This window comes from Arachis duranensis, chromosome 9 (genome assembly GCF_000817695.3).
Source record: "Arachis duranensis cultivar V14167 chromosome 9, aradu.V14167.gnm2.J7QH, whole genome shotgun sequence".
Taxonomy (NCBI): domain Eukaryota; kingdom Viridiplantae; phylum Streptophyta; class Magnoliopsida; order Fabales; family Fabaceae; genus Arachis; species Arachis duranensis.
Window position 1 is genome coordinate 90,219,514 of NC_029780.3, and position 21,789 is coordinate 90,241,302.

A 21,789-nucleotide genomic window follows, 5' to 3' on the forward strand; every position below is an offset into this window, starting at 1 on the left:
ATGATTAGCCGTGCTGTGACAGAGCGCGTTGACCATTTTCACTGAGAGGATGGGAGGTAGCCATTGACAACGGTGAAACCCTACATACAGCTTGCCATGGAAGGAGCCTTGCGTGCATGAAGAAGAAGACAGTAGGAAAGCAGAGATTCAAAAGATAGAGCATCTCCAAAACCTCAACCTGTTCTCCATTACTGCAAAACAAGTATTTATTTCATGTTCTTTTACTTTTCACAATTAAACCTGAGAATTATTGATATCCTGACTAAGAGTTACAAGATAACCATAGCTTGCTTCAAGCCAACAATCTCCGTGGGATCGACCCTTACTCACGTAAGGTATTACTTGGACGACCCAGTGCACTTGCTGGTTAGTTGTGCGGAATTGCAAAAGTGTGATTGCAATTTCGTGCACCATTTGCTCAACTCAAACCTTTTTGAAAAAATCTGATTAATAAAATAGCACGCTTTTCTGCAACTCATTGGGAGACGACCTGGGATTCGTACTCCCAGTATTTTAATTTTAAATTTCTGTGACACCTTTCTAAATTGATAAGTGGATTTCTGGTGAGTTAAGAACTATACTTGCAACGTATATATTTTAATAATTTTTAATTCGCCAATTTCCGCCACATCAATTTTTGGCGCCATTGCCGGGGAGTTACAATAGTGTGCTAATTTATTGATTAGTATTTATTTTTATTGCAATTTTTCTTTTCATTCTATCACTAGGAGCTGTACGTTTCTTTCGTTAAATGACGCGTTCACTTCCTGATCCAAGCTTGTCAGTATTTGACCTTGAGATTGAAAGAATTCTTTCACGTCTAAGGCAAGCTCGGCGCGGCAACTCCTCTTTGAGGACGAACCTGAACCGTGATCTAAGGAAGAAACAAGCTCCCTCTCTACTGATCCAGTTCATTTACATGCAGGTGACATGGCAGCGCCCAGAAGAGTCACTATCCAGGAGGAAGGAGCCCCTGATTTTACGCTCCAACCATTCCAGGCGCACCACCCAGCACTAGCTGTAGATTTTGAAATAAAGTCTTCACTACTCAACTTAATGCCCAAGTTTCATGGCTTACCTGCTCAAGAGCCTATCAAGCATCTTAGGGATTTCCAGACTGCTTGTTCTACTGTGAAGCGTGATGGCACTGATGAAATCCCTATTCTGTTGAAAGCCTTCCCATTTTCTCTAGAGGGAAAGGCAAGAGAGTGGTACTACACTCAACCCGGAGCAACTATTTCCAATTGGGATGCACTTAGGAGAGAGTTTCTGGATAAATTCTTTCCAGCTGAAGTTGACGATAAGCTGAGGAAGGACATGTCTATGATCGTTCTGGATGAATCTGAGACCCTCTATGAATACTTGGAACGCTTCAATAATCTTCGAGATGCATGCCCCCATCATATGATTGACAAGATAGTGTTGCTCGGCTACTTTACACAGGGTTTGAAATCTCAAGATAGGACCACACTAAAGGTGCCAGCAATGGTTCTATGAAAAAGTACAAAACTACGGAAGAAGCATGGCAATTGATCAGCGACTTAGCTGACTCTACTAGGAATCACAGGCAGAAACAAAGTCGGTCAAGAGCTGTTGCAGAGGTATCCACTAGTAAAGAGACTGCTGCTATAGCTCAGAGCTTATGTGAAATGACTAACTTGCTGAAGCAAATGCAACTGAATCAACAACAGCCTCAGCAAGTTCTGCCCTCTCCACCACAGCACAGCTAGCAGTTGGTTCCACAAAGAGTATACGGAATTTGTGCAGATTACAGTCACTATACCGATGAGTGTCTGCAATTCCAACCAGAAGACAACACTGTAGCAGCCACTCATAACTTTTATGACCGCCCCAATCAAGGGTACAATTAAGGTGGCAACTATAACCAAGGATGGCAGGATAATTCTAACCAAGGCTGAAGAGATAATTCTAATTAGGGTTGGAGAGATAATCATAACAGAGGAGGTAGAGATAACAATGGAAATTAGAGGTGGAATAACCTGAAAAGTGTAGTGACCCAGGTCCTTCTATAGTTAGTTGTACTATTGGTGGTGTAGTAATTTATGATTGCATGTGTGATTTAGGAACATGTGTTAGTATAATGCCTTTATATGTATATGATGTTTTGAGGCTCCCTCCCTTAAAAAGGTCGGCAGCTCATTTTGTGTTAGCAGATAAAAGCATTATTACAGTGGCTTGAGTTGCTGAAGATGTTTTAGTGAACATTAAAGGGCTCACATTCCCCACTGATTTCTATATCTTGGAGATGCCCAATAATGACTCAGAGAAGCCATCATCAATCTTACTTGGTAGACCATTCCTGAAGACATCAAAATTCAAATTAGATGCTTTTTCAGGAACATACTCCTTTGAAATAGATGGCCGAATGGTAATCTTCAATCTGAATGGAGTCATAAACAACCCTCCAGAAGATCATTCTATCTCCCAGTGTGATGTCATAGATGAAACTGTAGCTGAAATTCACCAGGAAGAGTTGGAAGAAAGGTATACAGAACAAGGTCCAAGTGTGGGGACTCTCTTAACTGACAATAAGGGCACTTCGGTATTTTCACAAGCTCCAGACAATCCAGAGCCTGCCCATGATCAGAAGTTAGAGTTGAAACCCCTCCCTCCACATCTCAAATATGCTTATCTTGAAGATAAGCAAAACTTTCCCGTTATCATTGCAAGGGAACTCACTTCTCAACAAGAAGAGCAGTTACTTGATGTGCTAAGGAGGCATAAGAAGGCAATTCGGTGGAGTTTGGCAGACATAGTAGGCATCAACCCTCAAGTATGTGAGCACAGAATATTTTTAGAGGAAGGAGCAAGACCTGTCCGTCAACCCCAAAGAAGACTGAATCCCACTATCTTGGAAGTTGTCAAAAAGGAAGTGACCAGACTATTGTAAGCAGGTATCATCTATCCCATTTCAGACAGTGAATGGGTTAGCCCAGTACAAGTGGTGCCCAAAAAGTCTGGAGTCACTACAGTGAAGAATGAGCATGGAGAGCTCATAGCAACCAAAGTACAGAATGCTTGGAGAGTCTGCATTGATTATAGGCGTCTCAACCAACCCACCCGTAAGGATCACTACCCACTTCCATTCATTGATCAAATGCTGGATCGCCTGTCAGGTAAATCACATTATTGCTTTTTAGATGGTTACACAAGTTATTTCCAGATTCATATAGCTCTTGAGGATTAGGAAAAGACCACTTTTACATGTCCTTTTGGGACTTATGCTTACAAGAGAATGCCCTTTGGCCTGTGCAATGCACTAGCTACTTTCCAGAGGTGCATGATGAATCTTTTCTCTGATCTTATTGAGGACTGTATGGAGGTTTTTATGGACGATTTTCGCATTTATGGTGATTCTTTTAGCCTTTGCTTAGATGGATTATCTAGAGTATTAGATAGATGTGTCAATACAAACCTTGTATTAAATTTTGAAAAATGTCACTTTATGGTAAAACAAGGGATTGTACTAGGACATGTTGTATCTAATAATGGCATTTTTATAGACCCAGCAAAGGTGAATGTTATTTCTAGTTTACCTTACCCCTCCTCTGTGAGGGAAGTCCGTTCGTTCCTTGGCCATGCAGGTTTTTACAGGAGATTTATTAAGGACTTTAGTAAGGTAGCACTTCCCTTATCCAGATTACTGCAGTGAGGATTGCAAACAAGCGTTTGATAAGCTGAAGACCAACCTGACTCAAGCTTCAATTGTGAGAGGACCAAACTGGAGCCAGCCATTTGAAATCATGTGCGATGCTTCCAACCATGCAGTAGGAGCAGCGCTGGCTCAGTGTGAAGGTAAGGATCCTTTTGTTATTGCTTATGTGTCTAAGACTTTAGATACTGCCCAATCCAATTATACTACTACTGAGAAAGAGCTTCTTGCTATTGTTTTTGCTCTGGATAAATTCCGAGCTTATTTACTTGGTACTAGAGTAGTAGTGTATTCGGACCATGCAGCTTTAAAGTATCTATTGGCTAAAAAGGAGTCCAAACCAAGGCTCATACGTTGGATACTGCTATTACAAGAATTTGATTTAGAAATAAAGGATAGGAATGGTAACCAGAATCTAGTGGCAGACCACTTGAGTCGCCTTGAGCACATTAAGGATGATTCTACTCCTATAGATGATAATTTTCCATTTGATAACCTGCAAGCAGTATCTGAGGTAGTCCCTTGGTACATTTCCTCCACACTTCTCTAAGCATCAAAGAGACAAGCTGAAAAGCGAGTCTAAATATTATATATGGGATGACCCATATTTATGGAGATGTGGCGCTGATCAGGTAATTAGACATTGTGTGCCTCAATCAGAATTCCAGTCCATTTTAGAGGCCTGTCACTCATCTGAGAGTGGAGGACATTTTGGCCCTCAAAGAACAGCTAGAAAGATCTTAGACTGTGGATTCTGGTGGCCTACTCTTTTTAGAGACGCTGCTGAGTTTTGTAAATCCTGTCTCCCATGCCAAAAATTTGGTAATATATCCAGGAGGGATGAGATGCCTCAACAAATTATGCTTTTCTGTGAAATTTTTTATGTTTGGGGCATTGACTTTATGGGTCCATTTCCAAATTCTAATGGTTATTTTTATATATTGTTAGCTTTGGATTACATTTCCAAATGGGTGGAAGCAATTCCTACCTGCACTGATGATGCTAACACTGTTGTTTCATGTTCATACCCTGGGTCGAGCTGTCCGACCCGGGATGTTCGACAGACAAAGCGACTGACCTCTTCAGGTTAGGACAACCCGACCTCTTTCCAAAGAGCTCGGCCAAAGTCACCAGGAAAGCCCAAAAGAAGGGCTCAAATAGAGGAACACGCCCCAAATCCTAAGGCAGCCCAAGCATACAGAGAGAAGGGCGGTTCCCTTAAAATATAAGATGACCTTACTTAAAGATAAGATAAAAGATAAGATAAGATAACTAACTTATCTTATCCACAAGAAGGTCACATCTCACCATTATAAATACACTGGAGCACCCAGGTATAACTCATACTCTGATTCTACTCAATACCTGTTTAATACCCTTGCTAACTTAAGCATCGGAGTCCCTTGCAGGTACCCCCACCCTTCGGTGACAAAGGAGTAGCAGCACTCTCAGTTCCACAAGTCGGAGACACCAGTTCCAGCCGCTATACGCCTGCTGGACACGTCGGCTCTGACCAACACAGAAGATCTCGACCGAGATCGACCTATAGTTTCAGGTAACCCTCGGAACATTGGCGCCGTTGCCGGGGAAACTGGAAGTCATCCCATCACCATGGCGAACGACCATGACAACGACCACGATTCAGGTTTGGAAGATAGAACGCCGCACAAGAACGCAGATGCTATACTCAAAGATACTCTGGAGCCCAACGGAGATAAAAATTCATCAAATCCGGAAGTGATAGAGGCGCTTCAAGATCGATTAAAGCAACTCGAGAAAGAAACCCAACACCAACGCAAAAAAGAAGAGAATTTACATTGGGAGATAAGGCGACACCGAGAATTAGAAGATAAGCTTCTAAAACTCGAAGCCGATCTCAAAACTAAAGCTACACGATCCACTCCAGAGGATAGCTCTCGCAAGGATCAAGATCCATTCACTAGGGAAATTATGAAAAACTAAAATCCCAAAAGACTTCAAACTTCCGGATATGACTCTGTATGACGGCATTTCAGACCCCAACCATCATCTCAGCAATTTTAGAAGTACAATGTACCTCACTGACGCCTCGGATGCAGTTCACTGTAAAGTGTTTCCAACAACTCTTACCAAGACAGCCATTAGATGGTTCAACAGCCTACCTCCCTAGTCCATCTCGAGCTTCGACGACTGGCCAAAAAGTTCCTGGCCAGATTTTCCATACAAAAAGATAAGGCTAAACACGCACCCAGCTTACTAGGAATCAAGCAAGGAGATCGGGAAAGCCTTCGTAACTACATGGAAAGATTCAACAAAACATGCATGGACATACAAAGTCTACCAACAGAAGCTGCCATTATGGGTCTCATAAATGGCCTACGAGAAGGACCGTTTAGCCAATCTATATCAAAGAAGTACCCTGCATCCTTGGACGAAGTACAAGAATGAGCGCAGAAGTACATCAACATGGAGGAGAATTCTCGACTTGGGGAAGCCTCGAGGTTCAGTTCTGCCAACCGAGATAAAGATAAAGAATCCAAGATAAAGGAAGGTCGCTCTAGGGAGAAAATAAAAAAATATCATAACTACACCCCTCTTAGGATATCCTTGGTAGACGTTTAGAAAGAAGTCTGCCATACGAAAAAAATACCCCCAGCTCGGCCACTCAAAGGCAAAAGAGGAGGAGGAAATCGGAACGAATACTGTGAGTATCATCGAGTCCGAGGACATTCCACCAACGAATGCTTTGACTTGAAAAATGTCATAGAAAAATTAGTAAGGGAAGGAAAACTAGATCGGTTTTTGGCCAACCGGGATGAAGAGCCAAGAAAAAGAAGAAAGGATGAAGATGTCGGACGGTCTGAGCGATCACCTCGCACACCAGAGAGACACGTCCACGTGATACACGGCAGATTTGCGGGAGGAGGAATCTCCAAATCATCCCGCAAGTGACACCTCAAAGAAGTATACCATGTCGAAGGAAAGAAGGAGGCGCCAGACATCCCAGCAATCACGTTTACCAAAGAAGATGCATCTGGAATCATCTCAGGACACGATGACCCCATGATCATCACAATCATATTGGCAAATGCCAACCTCCACCGTACATTAATTGATCAATGAAGCTCTGCCGACATCTTATTCAAAACTGCCTTTGACAAGCTCGGCTTAGAAGAAAAAGAGCTAAGAGCATATCCGAATAGCCTGTTCAGACTTGGGGATACCCCAATACAACCGCTGGGATACATATCGTTACATACAACCTTCGGAAAGAACCAATCTAGAACACTCAAGATAGACTACATCATGGTCGACGTAAGCTCAGCCTACAATGCCTTAATAGGTCGGACAATGTTAAATTAACTCGGCGCAATAGTTTCAACTCCACATCTATGTATGAGATTCACAACTGCAGAAGGGATAGCTACAATAAAAGCAGATCAAAAGATGGCACGTCGCTGTTATAACGAAAGTCTAAACCCCCGAGGCGAAGGAGGAGAGTTCCACACAATCGAACTCGACGGAGTTCAGAGACGAGAAAAACTCCGTCCACGGCCCGAAGGTGAAGTAGAGAGAGTTCAGATCGGAGACACCACGGATAAAACAACTAATATTGGCACGATCCTGAAAGAAGACGCAAAGGAATCACTAATACGGTTCCTACGAGATAATGTTGATCTCTTCGCATGGAAAGCTGCCAACATGCCAGGCATAGATCCCGAACTAATGAGCTACAAGTTGGCAGTCTACCTGGAATCCCGGCCGGTACAACAAAGACGAAGAAAACTTGGGCCAGAACGATCTCAGGCTGTAGAAGAACAGGTACAAACACTATTAGAGGCAAGGTTCATAAGAGAAGTTAAGTACCCACTATGGCTAGCAAACGTCGTCTTGGTGAGAAAGTCAAATGGGAAGTGGCGAATGTGCACCGACTACACCGACCTCAACAAAGCCTGCCCAAAAAACCCTTATCCACTCCCAAGCATCGACGCTCTAGTAGATGCCTCATCGGGATATAAGTATCTCTCATTCATGGACGCATACTCAAGGTACAACCAGATCCCAATGTATCCACCGGATCAAGAAAAAACCTCGTTTCTCACACCAAAAGCAAATTATTGCTACATCGTAATGCCTTTTGGCCTTAAGAACGCGGGAGCCACTTATCAAAGGCTAATGAATAAAGTCTTCTCAGACCACATCAAAAAAATCATGGAGGTCTATGTGGATGGCATGTTGATAAAGACACAAAGTGAAGAGACATTACTGACCGACTTGGTTCAAGTGTTCGACACCATACGGAAGCACGGCATGCGACTCAACCCGGCTAAATGCACCTTCACAGTGGAAGCAGGTAAATTCTTGGGCTTTATGCTCACACAGAGAGGAATCGAGGCGAATCCAGATAAATACCAGGCCATACTCAACATGAAGAGCCCAAACTGCGTCAAAGAGGTACAACAACTCAATGGGAGATTGGCGGCCTTGTCCAGATTCCTAGCAGGGTCAGCAATAAGATCCCTCCCCTTCTACGCTACCTTAAGGAAGGGAAAGAACTTCGAGTGGACAACGGAATGTGAACAATCCTTCCAAGACTTCAAAGAATTCTTGGGACAGCCACCTATCCTATCTCGACCACAAGAGGGAGAACCACTCATACTGTACCTCACAGTAAGAAGTCGGGCAATAGCCTCAGCACTAATTTGAGAAGACGAAGGGGGACAACAACCCGTCTACTTCATTAGTAAAGCACTACAGGGGTCAGAGCTGAACTACCAAAAAATAGAGAAGTTTGCCTACACTCTGATACTCACATCCCGACGACTTCGCCCATACTTCCAAGCGCATACCATTAAAGTTCGGACCAACCAGCCCATAAAGGGGATATTGCAGAAAATAGATCTAGCAGGAAGAATCCTACAGTGGGCAATCGAGTTGTTCGAGTTTGACCTCCAATACGAGGTGCAGACAGCCATTAAATCACAATACCTGGCCGACTTCATCGCAGAATTCACAGACACCCCGGAAATCCCCATAGAGTGGAATATATACGTGGACGGTTCCTCGAATAAAACCGAAAGCGATGCAGGTGTAAAAATCAAAAGTAACCTGGGAACCCAACTTGAGCTTTCCCTTAAATTCGGATTCCCGGCATCAAACAACCAGGCGGAATACAAAGCGTTATTAGCTGGTTTGAAGCTGGCTAGGGAGGTTGGAGCTCAGAAACTCAACATCTACAGTGACTCACAAGTCATTACCTCACAAATAATGGGAAGCTACCAAGCCAAAGATCCTTCCATGAAAAAATATTTGGATAAAACCAAAAAACAGCTCGGACAACTCGGGAAATATAAGATCTGCCACATACCCCGCGAGCAAAATGCCCGAGCTGACGCACTCTCAAAATTATCCAGCACCAAACCAGGGGGCAACAATAGAAGCCTCATCCAGGAAATACTACAGAACCCATCAATATTGGAAGAAGAAAATGTCCTAGCCATAACAGGTCAGGACCAAGGATGGATGACCCCCATAATTAACTACCTCAAAATAGAAGTGCTCCCTACAGATGAAAAGGAGGCAAAGAGGTTGAAAAGGGAGGCACGGTACTATACTATCATAAACAACACCCTGTACAAAAGAGGGATATCAATACCATTGTTAAAATGCGTACCGACCTCCAGTACAAAGGAAGTCCTGGAGGAAGTACATAGCGGCATTTGTGGTAATCATCTCGGAGCACAAGCTCTCACTAAAAAGGTACTTCGGACGAGATTCTATTGGCCAACTCTACAAAAAGAAGCTACAGAATTTGTAAGGACATGTCCACCATGTCAGAAGCACGCCAACTTTCACATCGCCCCACCGGAAAAACTCATCAGCGTGACCTCACCCTGGCCATTTGCAAAATGGGGACTCGATCTTCTCGGACCCTTCCCACAGGGATTGGGACAAATAAAGTTCCTCATAGTAGGAGTACACTATTTCGCAAAATGGATCAAGACAGAACCCCTAGCCAACGCCACTGCCTAAAGAAGCCGGAAATTCCTATATAGGAACATCATTACAAGGTTCGGGGTCCCGTACTCCATCACCACAGACAATGGCACCCAATTCACAGATGCAGGCTTCAGAAAACTAGTGGCTGACTTGAATATAAAACACTAGTTCACCTCCGTCGAACATCCCTAAGCCAATGGACAAGCCGAAGTGGCTAACAAAGTCATATTAGCCGGGCTGAAACGGAGACTGCAAGAAGCAAAGAGGGCTTGGGCTGAGGAACTTCCACAAGTCCTATGGGCGTATCGAACAACCCCCCATTCTACCACGAACGAATCACCATTTTGATTAGCATACGGAGTGGAGGCAATGATTCCAATAGAAGTCGAGGAAGGGTCTCCCCGAGTAGTCCACTACAATGAACAAACCAATTCTCAACTTCAAAGAGAAGAACTCGACCTACTTCCGAAAATCCAAGAAAGAGCTCGGATCAGAGAAGAAGCACTAAAGCAGCGAATGGCTTCCAGGTATAATCAAAAGGTAGTGCCAAGAGGTTTCGCTGAGAATGATCTCATCTTAATCCGAAATGATATTGGAACAACTCGACCCGGAGAAAGAAAGCTGGCAGCCAACTGGAAAGGACCATACGGAGTCACAGAAGTACTTGGGAAGGGCTACTACAGACTGTCCAAACTCGAAGGACGAGAACTCCCCAGATCATGGCACGCCTGTAACCTAAGAAGGTACTATAGCTAGGAAAGGTAAAAGATCTCATCACAAGACGCACTCTTTTTCCTGAAAAGGTTTTTTAATGAGGCGTCAAGATTGAGATTTAATCCGACTTAAGGGTACGAGAACTCCCGCCTGTATATATTTGCACTATTCTTTAAATAAAGTACATTTCAGATATTCTACAAATTCCCAAGACACATTAATCTGAAGCATTCATCGTCCGATTATAAAGCAACGAATCGACAGAAAGTGAAGAACAGATTCACTGTACGATCTCAATAGGAATGATCGGCCGACAAAGGTGAAAACGTGATTCACCTAAAGGATGATCAAACCGGGACAGAAACCACCATCTACAAATCGACAATGATGAACACAGAATAATGCAAGAAGTTATCGAAAGTGATCCCAAAAAGAACCTGACGAGGTCTTATAGATTGCTATATAATAACTTAAAAAGACTGGCCAACACTAAAAAGTCGGACCAAGTCAACCCAAGTTATCAGCAAATCCCTGGAAAGAGGTCTGGCCAACCCTATTAAAGAGGAATTGCTATAACTTAGAAGAGATCGACCTAACGAAGTCCGTCTCCTACAAAACAAGTTGTAAAAGTAATCCCTGAAAGAGACCTAACAAAGGTCCAAGAAAGAGGATTACAAAAACAACTTAGAAGAGATCGACCTAACGAAGTCGGTCTCCTACAAAACAAGTTGTAAAAGTAATCCCTGAAAGAGACCTAACAAAGGTCTAAGAAAGAGTATTACAAAAACAACTTAGAAGAGATCGACCTAACAAAGTCAGTCTCCTACAAAACAAGTTGTAAAAGTAATCCCTGAAAAAGACCTAACAAAGGTCCAAGAAAGAGGATTACAAAAACAACTTAGAAGAGATCGACCTAACGAAGTCGGCTCCTACAAAACAAGTTGTAAAAGTAATCCCTGAAAGAGACCTAACAAAGGTCCAAGAAAGAGGATTACAAAAACAACTTAGAAGAGATCGACCTAACGAAGTCGGTCTCCTACAAGATAAGTTATAAAAGTAATCCCTTAAAGAGACCTGACAAAGGTCCAAGAAAGAGGATTACAAAAATAACTTAGAAGGGGACCAACATAAAGAAATCGGTTATGAGGCGCTAAAAATACAAACAAAAGCGAGGAAACCGAGAAACAAGTCGGACCCCCCACAGTCACAGCCTCAAAAGGATCCAAGCTACAAACAATAAGTACGAAAGCAATCCAAAGAGGTCAAGCAGCAAGATTTCAACACCAAAAGAGATACTATGTTAAAGCATAATAAAAGAATAGTATGATAAAGCTTCAGGAGGCCACCAATATCTACCTCAGAAATTTACTTTTGTTTTTCAAAATAAAAGTTGCCAGGTAGGCAACTAAAAAGTGTCAACAGTTAAACAAAACAAAAAACAGTTAAAAAGCCCACAAACCGGGCTATTTACACAAATACTTAAAAAAGATCGGCAAAGATCGGGAGCCTTCCCGGAAGTATCAGTACGGGGAGAAGGATGGCGAGTCTGAATAAGCACAGCATCTACAGTTCCATCATCCCGGTTCAGAATCTGGCAATCTGGATCAGACGTAACGGGAAGAACCGAGGGGGTTGACACTTTAACAGAAGGCACTGGGGGGGATCAGCATCATCATCATCCTGGTCATCAGGGACAATCTTACCATCCCTCACAACGTTGTCCAGGCTGAAGAGAGTAAGGTCAGCCTCAGGAGCAATAATCCAAACCTGCTCCTTCAGGTTCTCATAAGCAGCAGTTACACTGCCAACAAGATGACCCTGGAGCTCGGCGTAATCAGCTCGGGTGTTTTCTAACTCCTCCTTCAGACGCATCCCCTCCTGATAAGATGTGACATAACTATCCTTATGCCTCAATGTCGTGTCCTCAGCCAGCCTTACAGAGGCAGCCAAAGAGAGGGAACTCGCCTTCTCATTCTTCAGATCTTTTTCCAACTTGGCCACCTTCACCTCGAGCTCCTCCTTCAAGCCTTTTATCCGATCAAACTCCCGTTTGGCTTCCTCCATAAAAGCTTTGGTGGCATGGAGAGGAAGACTTTGAGCAGTTCGATACAGGACTGCTCCCAAGTATGCCAACTTGATACCACTTCGAGTTACATAATCAAAATGCTGAAGAAGTGAGACGTCATCCATAGAAAGGGCACCATAAGGACTGATTTGTTGATCTACAAACTCGATCGGATCAAAGTCAGGAGCATCAAGGTTAAAAGGCTCAGTTTTTTTTGCTTCTTACAAGGAGGAGCGCCAGAAGCAACGGCAAAAGTCTGTGGAGGATCGATCTGACGAAACCGAGGAGTAGGAATTGTTTTCCTCGGCCCAGGAGAAATCGGCACAGGAGGCTTTACTGGGACCTGAGAAGATCCCTCCCCGGCCACCTTGGCCGAGATGTTCAGAGCAGCAGTTGCCTTCTTTTCCTTTTTAAAGGCCTTCATGGATTCATTATTCTTTGACATCTCTGCAAATACAGAATCAGCCACAGCAAAGAGTTACAATCTCAATAAGAGAAAGAAAAAATTAAGAAACAAGTGTAGCAACAAGTCAGACAAGTACCCAAAATAGTCCAAACCAAGGACGGGTCATTCAAAAACCTTTTTGTATCAAGATGGGGCGGGGCTCCCCATAAATCCTCAGGCACAACAACAAAGGCACGCTCAACATCATCAAGCATCTCCCAGGTATAGTGAGACACCCTTACATCCCTCTGCCACTCTAGAGGGAAAGAAGGCTCATCATTTTCATCAAGAAAAAAGGGGCGGGCCCCCTTGACAGCACGAACTCTCATGAAGTAGTTCTTGAAGTCCTTAAAGGACTCATCATACATAGTGAAAACTTTATGGCCCTGGGCAGACCTAAAGGAAACCCAAGAAGCTTTCTTTTTTGAAGTGCCGCCAAGCTTGGCGGAAACAAACAAATAAAGGAAAAGAGTCTGGGTAGGTGTTACATCTAACTCTCTACAAAGGAGCTGAAAATTTTTTATAAAACCCCAAGAATTTGGGTGAAGCTGGGATGGGGCAATATTACACGACCACAACAAGTTGGTCTCGAAAGCAGTAAAAGGAAAAGTAACGTTCAACTGACTGAAGAAGTATTCATAGGCATAGAAGAAGGGACACTCCCTCCCAATGGAAGTCGGAAAACAAACTCTCTCATCAGAATCAGGGGCAACAAGCTCATAATCCTCCTCACGGGCATTGTTACCATAAATCCTATGGTGCTTCCTCAGCTCTGTGCAAAATTTAGCATCCACAACAGAAACACACAACAAAACAAGGGAGTCCAGCCAATCGGACATCCCCTTGGGAACTCTGGAAGACATCTCTACAATGTTATTGCGAGAAGACATGAGGCCAACTAATCCTACAAATAAGAAAAGAAGATGGGATTACAAAAAAACATCTCGGACAGAGGGAGAAAACAACTCGGTCAAATATGATACAGGCGAAAAAACAAGAAAAGGAAAACCCCAATACTCAAACCAAAGTCCTGGGGCATCCTTTCGAGGCAGTAACAAAGCAAGGTTTCCAGGAAAAATCTACAGCCTAGCATTTCTCAGAAAGAATTCGAAAGCAGCAAACATTTTTCATCAAAGTAAAACACAGCATCAAAGCACGCCAAGTGAAAATCATCAAAGGTGCAAACTTTTCAGAATCAGACAAAAGCAATCTCCAAACAAAGTGAGGAACAGACGCAGATTTTCCATCGTTATCAGATAGGAAACAACCAGAAGCAACAATAAAACCCTAGAAAGCCTCGACAGAAATGCCAAGAGAATGCATAAAAGAAAAACAGGAAAAACATGTTACAGTGACAAGCAAATACAAAGACCACAAAAAGATTCAAATTTTCAAACATGCAAAATCAAAGCTTCACCAAAAACTGAAGACGAAGCTACGAAAAAAGCAGGAAAGCTAAGTACCAACCTGGAACGAGCAGCAAGCTTCAAAGAATTGAAAATGGAAGACAAAATCTGGGAACGTCCTCTCACAAGCAAAAGAAAGAATGGGAACGAAAGCAATGTCACAAGGAGAAACGCAAAACTGCAAAACTCCAGGCGAAAACAGAAGCTCTAGAAAAAAGGCCAAGTGACGCCGAAAGCAGAAGCACAAAAAACAGAGAACGAGGAGAGCGGAGAAAAGAAGTTACGAAAAGAGCGAAGGAGAGAAACCGTTTCTGGGTTTTCAAAATCAAAATAAAGAGCCAAAGGGAAATGCTTGAGTTCGGCTTCACAAAAGAAGGACCGAAGTCAAGGACTCGACCTCAAAAAAGAAGACCGAGCTCAAGCAGGGGCACTGTTCATACCCTGGGTCGAGCTGTCCGACCCGGAATGTTTGACAGACAAAGTGACCGACCTCTTCAGGTCAGGCAACCCGACCTCTTTCCAAAGAGCTCGGCTAGAGTCACCAGGAAAGCCCAAAAGAAGGGCCCAAATAGAGGAACACGCCCCAAATCCTAAGGCAGCCCAAGCCTACAGAGAGAAAGGCGGTTCCCTTAAAAGATAAGATAAGATAACTAACTTATTTTATCCACAAGAAGGTCACATCTCACCATTATAAATACACTGGAGCACCCAGGTATAACTCATACTCTGATTCTACTCAATACCTGTTTAATACCCTTGCTAACTTAAGCATCGGAGTCCCTTGCAGGTACCCCCCACCCTTCGGTGACAAAGGAGCAGCAGCACTCTCAGTTCCACAAGTCGGAGACACCAGTTCCGGCCGCTATACGCTTGCCGGACACGTCGGCTCCGACCAACACAGAAGATCTCGACCGAGATCGACCTACAGTTTCAGGTAACCCTCGGAACATTTCCTTTGTGAGAAACCATATTATTTGCCGCTTTGGATCACCACGAGCAATTGTGAGCGATCAAGGCACCCATTTTTGTAACAGGAGACTAACAGGATTAATGAAGAAGCATGGGATAATTCATAAGGTTGCAACAGCATACCATCATCAGACCAATGGGCAAGCCGAGGTGTCAAGCAGAGAGATAAAGTGTATCTTGCAGAAGATAGTCAAACCTCATAGAAAAGACTGGAGCACCAGGCTACAAGATGCACTATGGGCATATAGGACAGCATATAAAACACCCATTGGGATGAGTCCTTTCCGCTTAGTTTATGGAAAAGCTTGTCACCTCCCAATTGAAGTAGAGCACAGAGCCTTTTGGGTAGTCAAGGAGTGCAACATGGGAATTGAGGAAGCCGGAGCTAAAAGGAAGTTGCAACTGCAAGAACTGGAGAGCCTTCGCCTAGAAGCTTATGAGAACTCAAGAATATATAAGGAGAAGATGAAGGCTGTACATGATCAGCACATCAAGAGAAAAGAGTTCCAACCTGGGGATTTAGTCCTCCTTTACAAATCTCGACTGAGGCTCATGCCAGGCAAGTTGAGATCAAGATGGGAAGGTCCATACAGAGTAGAGAAGGCCAAACCTTACGGAGTTTATCACCTAAGCCATCCTTCAAGCTCTGAACTTATCAAAGTTAATGGACAACGTTTGAAGCTGTACCATGGCGAGAAGATACAGAAAAACAAAGAGCTTGAGATCTTCCTCTTGGAAGATCCCACATAGCAGAAGATTGAGCTAGTGGAGCGTCCAACTTACGGACGTTAAAGCAAAGTGCTAGGTGGGAGACAACCCACCATGGTATGATCGTTCTTTTCTTTATTTTTAGTTTTTCCTATTCAATAACTCTTCTCTTTATCAGTACTTTCATGCATCTGCATCTACATACTTTTATTTCTTCAAAAAAAATGGCACGCGACGCGTCCACGTCGAAAGGAGAGGGGAGAAAATAAAAAACGAACAGAGAGTCTCGCTGGAACGCGAATGGAGGCGTGCCAGTGGCACAAATCGTCCCACGCGACCGCGTCACATTGGAATAATGGCCTCCCACGCGACTGCGTGCCCTGATTTTCGACGTAAAAAGGGTGCGCAACAAATTATTGTGCGAGAGTGGTGCTGGACGCACAATCCCTATCACGCGACCGCGTCACCGACGTGTCTGCGTCATTCCTTTCTGAAGCTCATTAACGCGATCGCGTGCCCCACGCGATCGCGTCACCCCAAATTTGGCAAATATATAAATTCGAACAGAGAGTTGTGCAGGCGCGAGGCTGCACTCGCGCCAGAAGCATAACATGGGTCGCGCGACCGCGTGACCGACGCGACCGCGTCAACTGGATTAAAGCGCAATCACGCGAACGCGTGCCCCACGCGGCCGCGTCGCCTGCGCCGCACAGCTCAACCTAAATTGCCAAAATATCTTATCTTTCTCTTCTCCAAATCCTAATTTTTCTTTTCCCTCCTTATTTCTTCCTTCTCCCTTCTTCCTTCTATCTCACCTTTCACTCTCCCTCTCACCTCCATTAACAAGGTTTTATTTTCTTCTTTCCTCCTTCCTTTTCTATCATTCTTCTTATTTTATATTTTATTTTCTTTTCTTTTCTTTTTCTTTTCATTATCCATATTTTCTTTCTTCTTCTTTCCTTTTTATATGGTGTTAGAAATTTATTTGAGTCATTATTCCTCATTATATACTTGTGGATTGTTGCAAATTGTTTGGCAATTATATATTATTTTTTTTAAAGGGTTGCTTGCATGTTTACTTTCATACTTTCTATACCTTATTACCATGCATGCTATGTGTTTGTGAAAAAGCCCGTATGGCATCATGCACTTTTCTACATTATCCTATTCTACTATTCAATGCATGTTTTTCACAAATTCCCTTTACTATTTTATTAATTGAATTTAATTGCCAATACAAACGTGATAGTTTGTTACGAAGTGATGCTTGACCTATGCTACTCATGCCCTTGCCGGCATGCCAATAATCATCTTGCATCTACTTACCCTATCATGCACTTGTTCTATTTCCTTTAATGATCTTTTCACATGTTGTCATGACCATGTGTTTATTTCATTCATCTTTACCGTGCACTGATTATCACTCACTCAATCCCCTTCCTTGCTTTATCTCTTTGGAATTAACTTACTTTCTCTTCCCTTTTTCAGCATGGCCACCAAGAAAGGCAAAGAGAAAGCTACCACTAAACCCACAGCAAGGAAAGGAACGAAGAGAGCGTTAGTGGTAGAGCCTTCTTCAACTGCATTCAAGCCCTCAACAAAAAGAATTAAAAGGATTATCAAGGTTGATGAAAAGGAAAGAGCCTTCCCAGCCAAGGACACTGCACGATTCCCAAATCGATACTGTGAGCAGATGTTTCCTATTCTGGCAACTCGAAATTACAACAATGAACACCTTCTTATCCTTCCGCCTCGTATCGCTGAATTTGTTGAGCTACAAATTGCACAAAGACATTGGGGATTCTTACAGAGACAGCCACGACAGGTTAATCTTTCTTGGGTTGTTGAGTTCTACTCCAACTTCCACCTACCAACTCTGCAGTCTATTTATTTATGCCAGAAGCAAGTCCCCATTACAGAAGAGGCCATTCGGCAAGCCTTAGATCTCCCCCCTGCTCCAGATGAGTTGGACGCCTTTCAGAAAGCCGCCATCAGACGCCAAGCGTACACCTTTGATTGGGACGCTGTTCTCAAAGTTATCGCTTGACCTCGCAGCAAATGGATCTTTGGATACCATCGTTCCCGTCCTAAGGGAATCTCGGCTTCTGCACTTACCTTAGAGGCTCACGTTTGAGCATAGATTATGTCCCATTACATCTTCCCGAGTACTCATGAGTCCTCCTTCACCGCAGACATGGCCGTTCTGCTATGGTGCATCCTCACGGACCAGCCTCTCAATTTACCAAGACATATCCGGCATGCTATGGAACATGTGCAGATCGCGGGCAACCTACCTTTCCCCGCATTAGTCTCTGATCTTCTCTCAGCAGCCGGAGTATCCTACAGAGCTGGAGACACCAAAGCCATTCTTCGACGGGATGATCAGTATGTCCCTAACGGGAGATATCTTAGGCCACAACTTGCCACTACCAGCCAGTCCACAAAGGATCCTTAAGTGTGGGAAGGTCGGTCAGTACCTGACTTCCGGAGGTAATTTCTCTTCCCTAGCACCAATAAATTAGGATATTTTAGTTAGATTTTCTTTCTTTTATAGAATAGGATAAATTGCATAGTAATAGGTTAGTTGCATGCATGTTCTACTTGATTGAAAAGACAATAAGTTTCTTCTAAGACTCTATCTTTGGAACAAAATTTCACTAATTTTAATCAAAACTCTTATGTTAAATCTGCTTGAAGTTGTATTTGAAACATGATTTTTGAGCTAAAGAACACACAACCTGTGAAGATTTGAGCCTTTATGCATGGTTACATTATTTAACCATAATTATTTTATTCTTGTGTGTTTACTTCTTTATGATTGTAATCTATATTTTGTTTCATCCTATATGTCCAATATTTATTATGTTTGTATGCTTGCATATGATTGAGGCCATTATTTGTTTAAACTCACTTATCCAAATTGAGCCTACACTTTTCAATTCCCTTTGTTAACTACTTTGAGCCTTTAAATCCCATTTATTTTATATGTTACCACATTACTAGCCTTAAGCAGAAAAACAATTGTATATCCCAAATTGACAATTATATATCCCAAATTGAATCTTTGGTTAGCTTAAGATAGAATTGTGTATGCTAGTTAAGTATGGGAAATTGTAGGAATAAAAGTTATTAAGGGAATGTGTCATGATAATACAATGGGAATTTGGATACCTACTCATGTGAAACTATAGGAATTAAAAATCTATGTGCATTGATAAGCTATGTTTATTTTTATGTCTATATTTTAAAAATTAATAAATAAATAAGGGGACAAAATTATCCTAATGCTGAATTAAGAATTCAAAGATCAATGCACATATGATAAAATTGATACATGAGTATGGAATGTAAAAGGGAATTCTGGGTAGCTAGGTATGAATTCTAAGGTTATATAAAATATATAGGTTGGGTTAAAGCTTGGGTTAATTAAAGATTCAATTTATAAGCTCACTTAACCATATATGTATCCCTACCCTTACTTTGGCCCCATTATAACCTTGAAAAGACCTCATAATGTTTGCATTGATATATTAACTGTTGTTGATTGGTTAGGAGAAGAACAAAAGTTAGAAAGCATGATTAGAGTAGGATAGAGTGATTACCCTATACACTAGAGAGATTAGAGCGTACATACATCATCAGTGAGGGTTCAATGCTTGAATTTCCATGTTCCCTGCTTTCATGAGCTATCTTCTTGCACTTTTATCTGTCTTACCATATAATGATAGAATTAGTGGAATTTGATTTGTAATTATTTTGAAGAGCTTATTTACTTTTGATCAAGTGGGCAAGAATCATATAGTTGCATTCATATATATAGGTTGCATTGCATTGCATGAGTTTCTACATGTTCATACTTATTTATCTTATCTCCTTCAATTAAGCCTGAGGACATGCTAATGTTTAAGTGTGGGGAGGTTGATAAACCACTATTTTATGGTTTATATTGTGTTTAATTGTGTGGTTTTATCATGATCCTTACCCACTTATTCATTAATTTAGCATGCATTTATATTTTCTTCCTGAAATTATTACATGATTGAAAACTGCTTCTTAGAGACTTTTATTTATGCATTTTAATTCTCCTTTATTCCATTTGATGCCGTAATCTGTGTGTTAAGTGTTTCAGGCTTTATAGGGCATGAATGAGTTGGAGATTGGAAAGGAAGCTAGCAAAAATAGAAGGAACACGAGAAATTAAGGAGATAGCCAGCGAGAAGTGACGCGGCCGCATGGCTCACGCATTAGCGCGAAAGAGGAGAAATCGCAGTGCGCAGCCGCATGGCTCACGCGACCGCGCGGATTGGAAAAGCACAAGTGACGCGGAAGCGTGAATGACGTGAACGCGTGGCAGGGAAAACGCGAATGACGCATCCGCATGGATGACGCGATCGCGTGACGTGCACTATCTGCAGAATTCGCTGGGGGCAATTTTGGACCCTATTTTGACCCAGTTTTCAGCCCAGAACTGCAAACAAGAGCCAGAGAACATGTAGAAACCAAAAACAACATTCATTCTACATAATTTTAGTTTTAGATCTAGTTTTTACTCCTCCTCTAGGTTTTTCTCTTGACACATTCATAGTTCTTAGGATTTTATTTTTATACCACTTTTTGCATTGGGATACTGAGAATAGTTATTACCTCGTCAAGACTTCGTCATTCTAGTTCGTTTTCTTTACTTGGCTTTACTCTTCCATGTCCTTTGCTTTGTTTAATTTTACCATTGGAATATTTTTAGGATTATTTAATACAAGGATTACTTTTATTTTTAATTGATTATTTTTTATTTTTATTTACAATGTCTTTCTTTAATTCCTTTTCATATGTTATGAATCTTGCATTCACAATGAGCGAGTAATTCCCTAACTTGATGGGGAGTTGATTAAAAGGAACCCTTGAGTTGGAAAGCTTAAAAGAAAGATTGTAATTGGGTTTATTGTTGGATTGTCCTCTAGTCACTAACACCAATCCCTTTTAATTAAGTAGGTTGCAACTTGTGAACGGACATAGCATTCCAACTTGTTTGACTTTCCCTTACCTAGTAAGAGATAACTAAACAGAATAACCTTTAATTATCAATTAATCTAGAGAGTCATCCAACAATAATGGGACTTCCAACTAATCAACTCCCAGTCAAGGCCTTTATTTACATTATTCAAATTCTCCAATTTAATTTTCTGTTTGTTCAACTCAAACCTTTTTGAAAACATCTGATTAATAAAATAGCACGCTTTTCTGCAACTCGTTGGGAGACGACCTGGGATTCATACTCCCAGTATTTTAATTTTAAATTTCTATGACACCTTTCTAAATTGATAAGTGGATTTCTGGTGAGTTAAGAACTATACTTGCAACGTATATATTTTAATAATTTTTAATTCGCCAATTTCTGCCACATCAGTTCTTCCTGTGAAAGACCGGAATACTGGCAATTTTGCTACACCATGATAATGAGCTGAGGATTCAACTCAAAACTATTGACTCCGATGGAGGGTATACAGATACTACTCCCATATAAAGCAGTAGTTGGGTTAGCATATGACCCCAGAGTCCTTCTGGATTGTTTATTTCCACTTCGGTCCATGATGGAGAAAGGGAGATGATGTGGATTTATTTTATTTATTTTATTATTTTTATAAAAATTTTTCGAAAAAATAAAATAAAATAAAATAAATAAAAAAACTAAAATGAATAAAATAAATAAAAAAGAAGGGATTTAAAAATATTTTATGATGATTTTCGGAAAAAAAGGGGAGAAAGAAAGTGGTTGGGATGTTTTTGAAAAAGATATGATTTTAAAAATCTTAAAAGGATATAATTTAAAAAA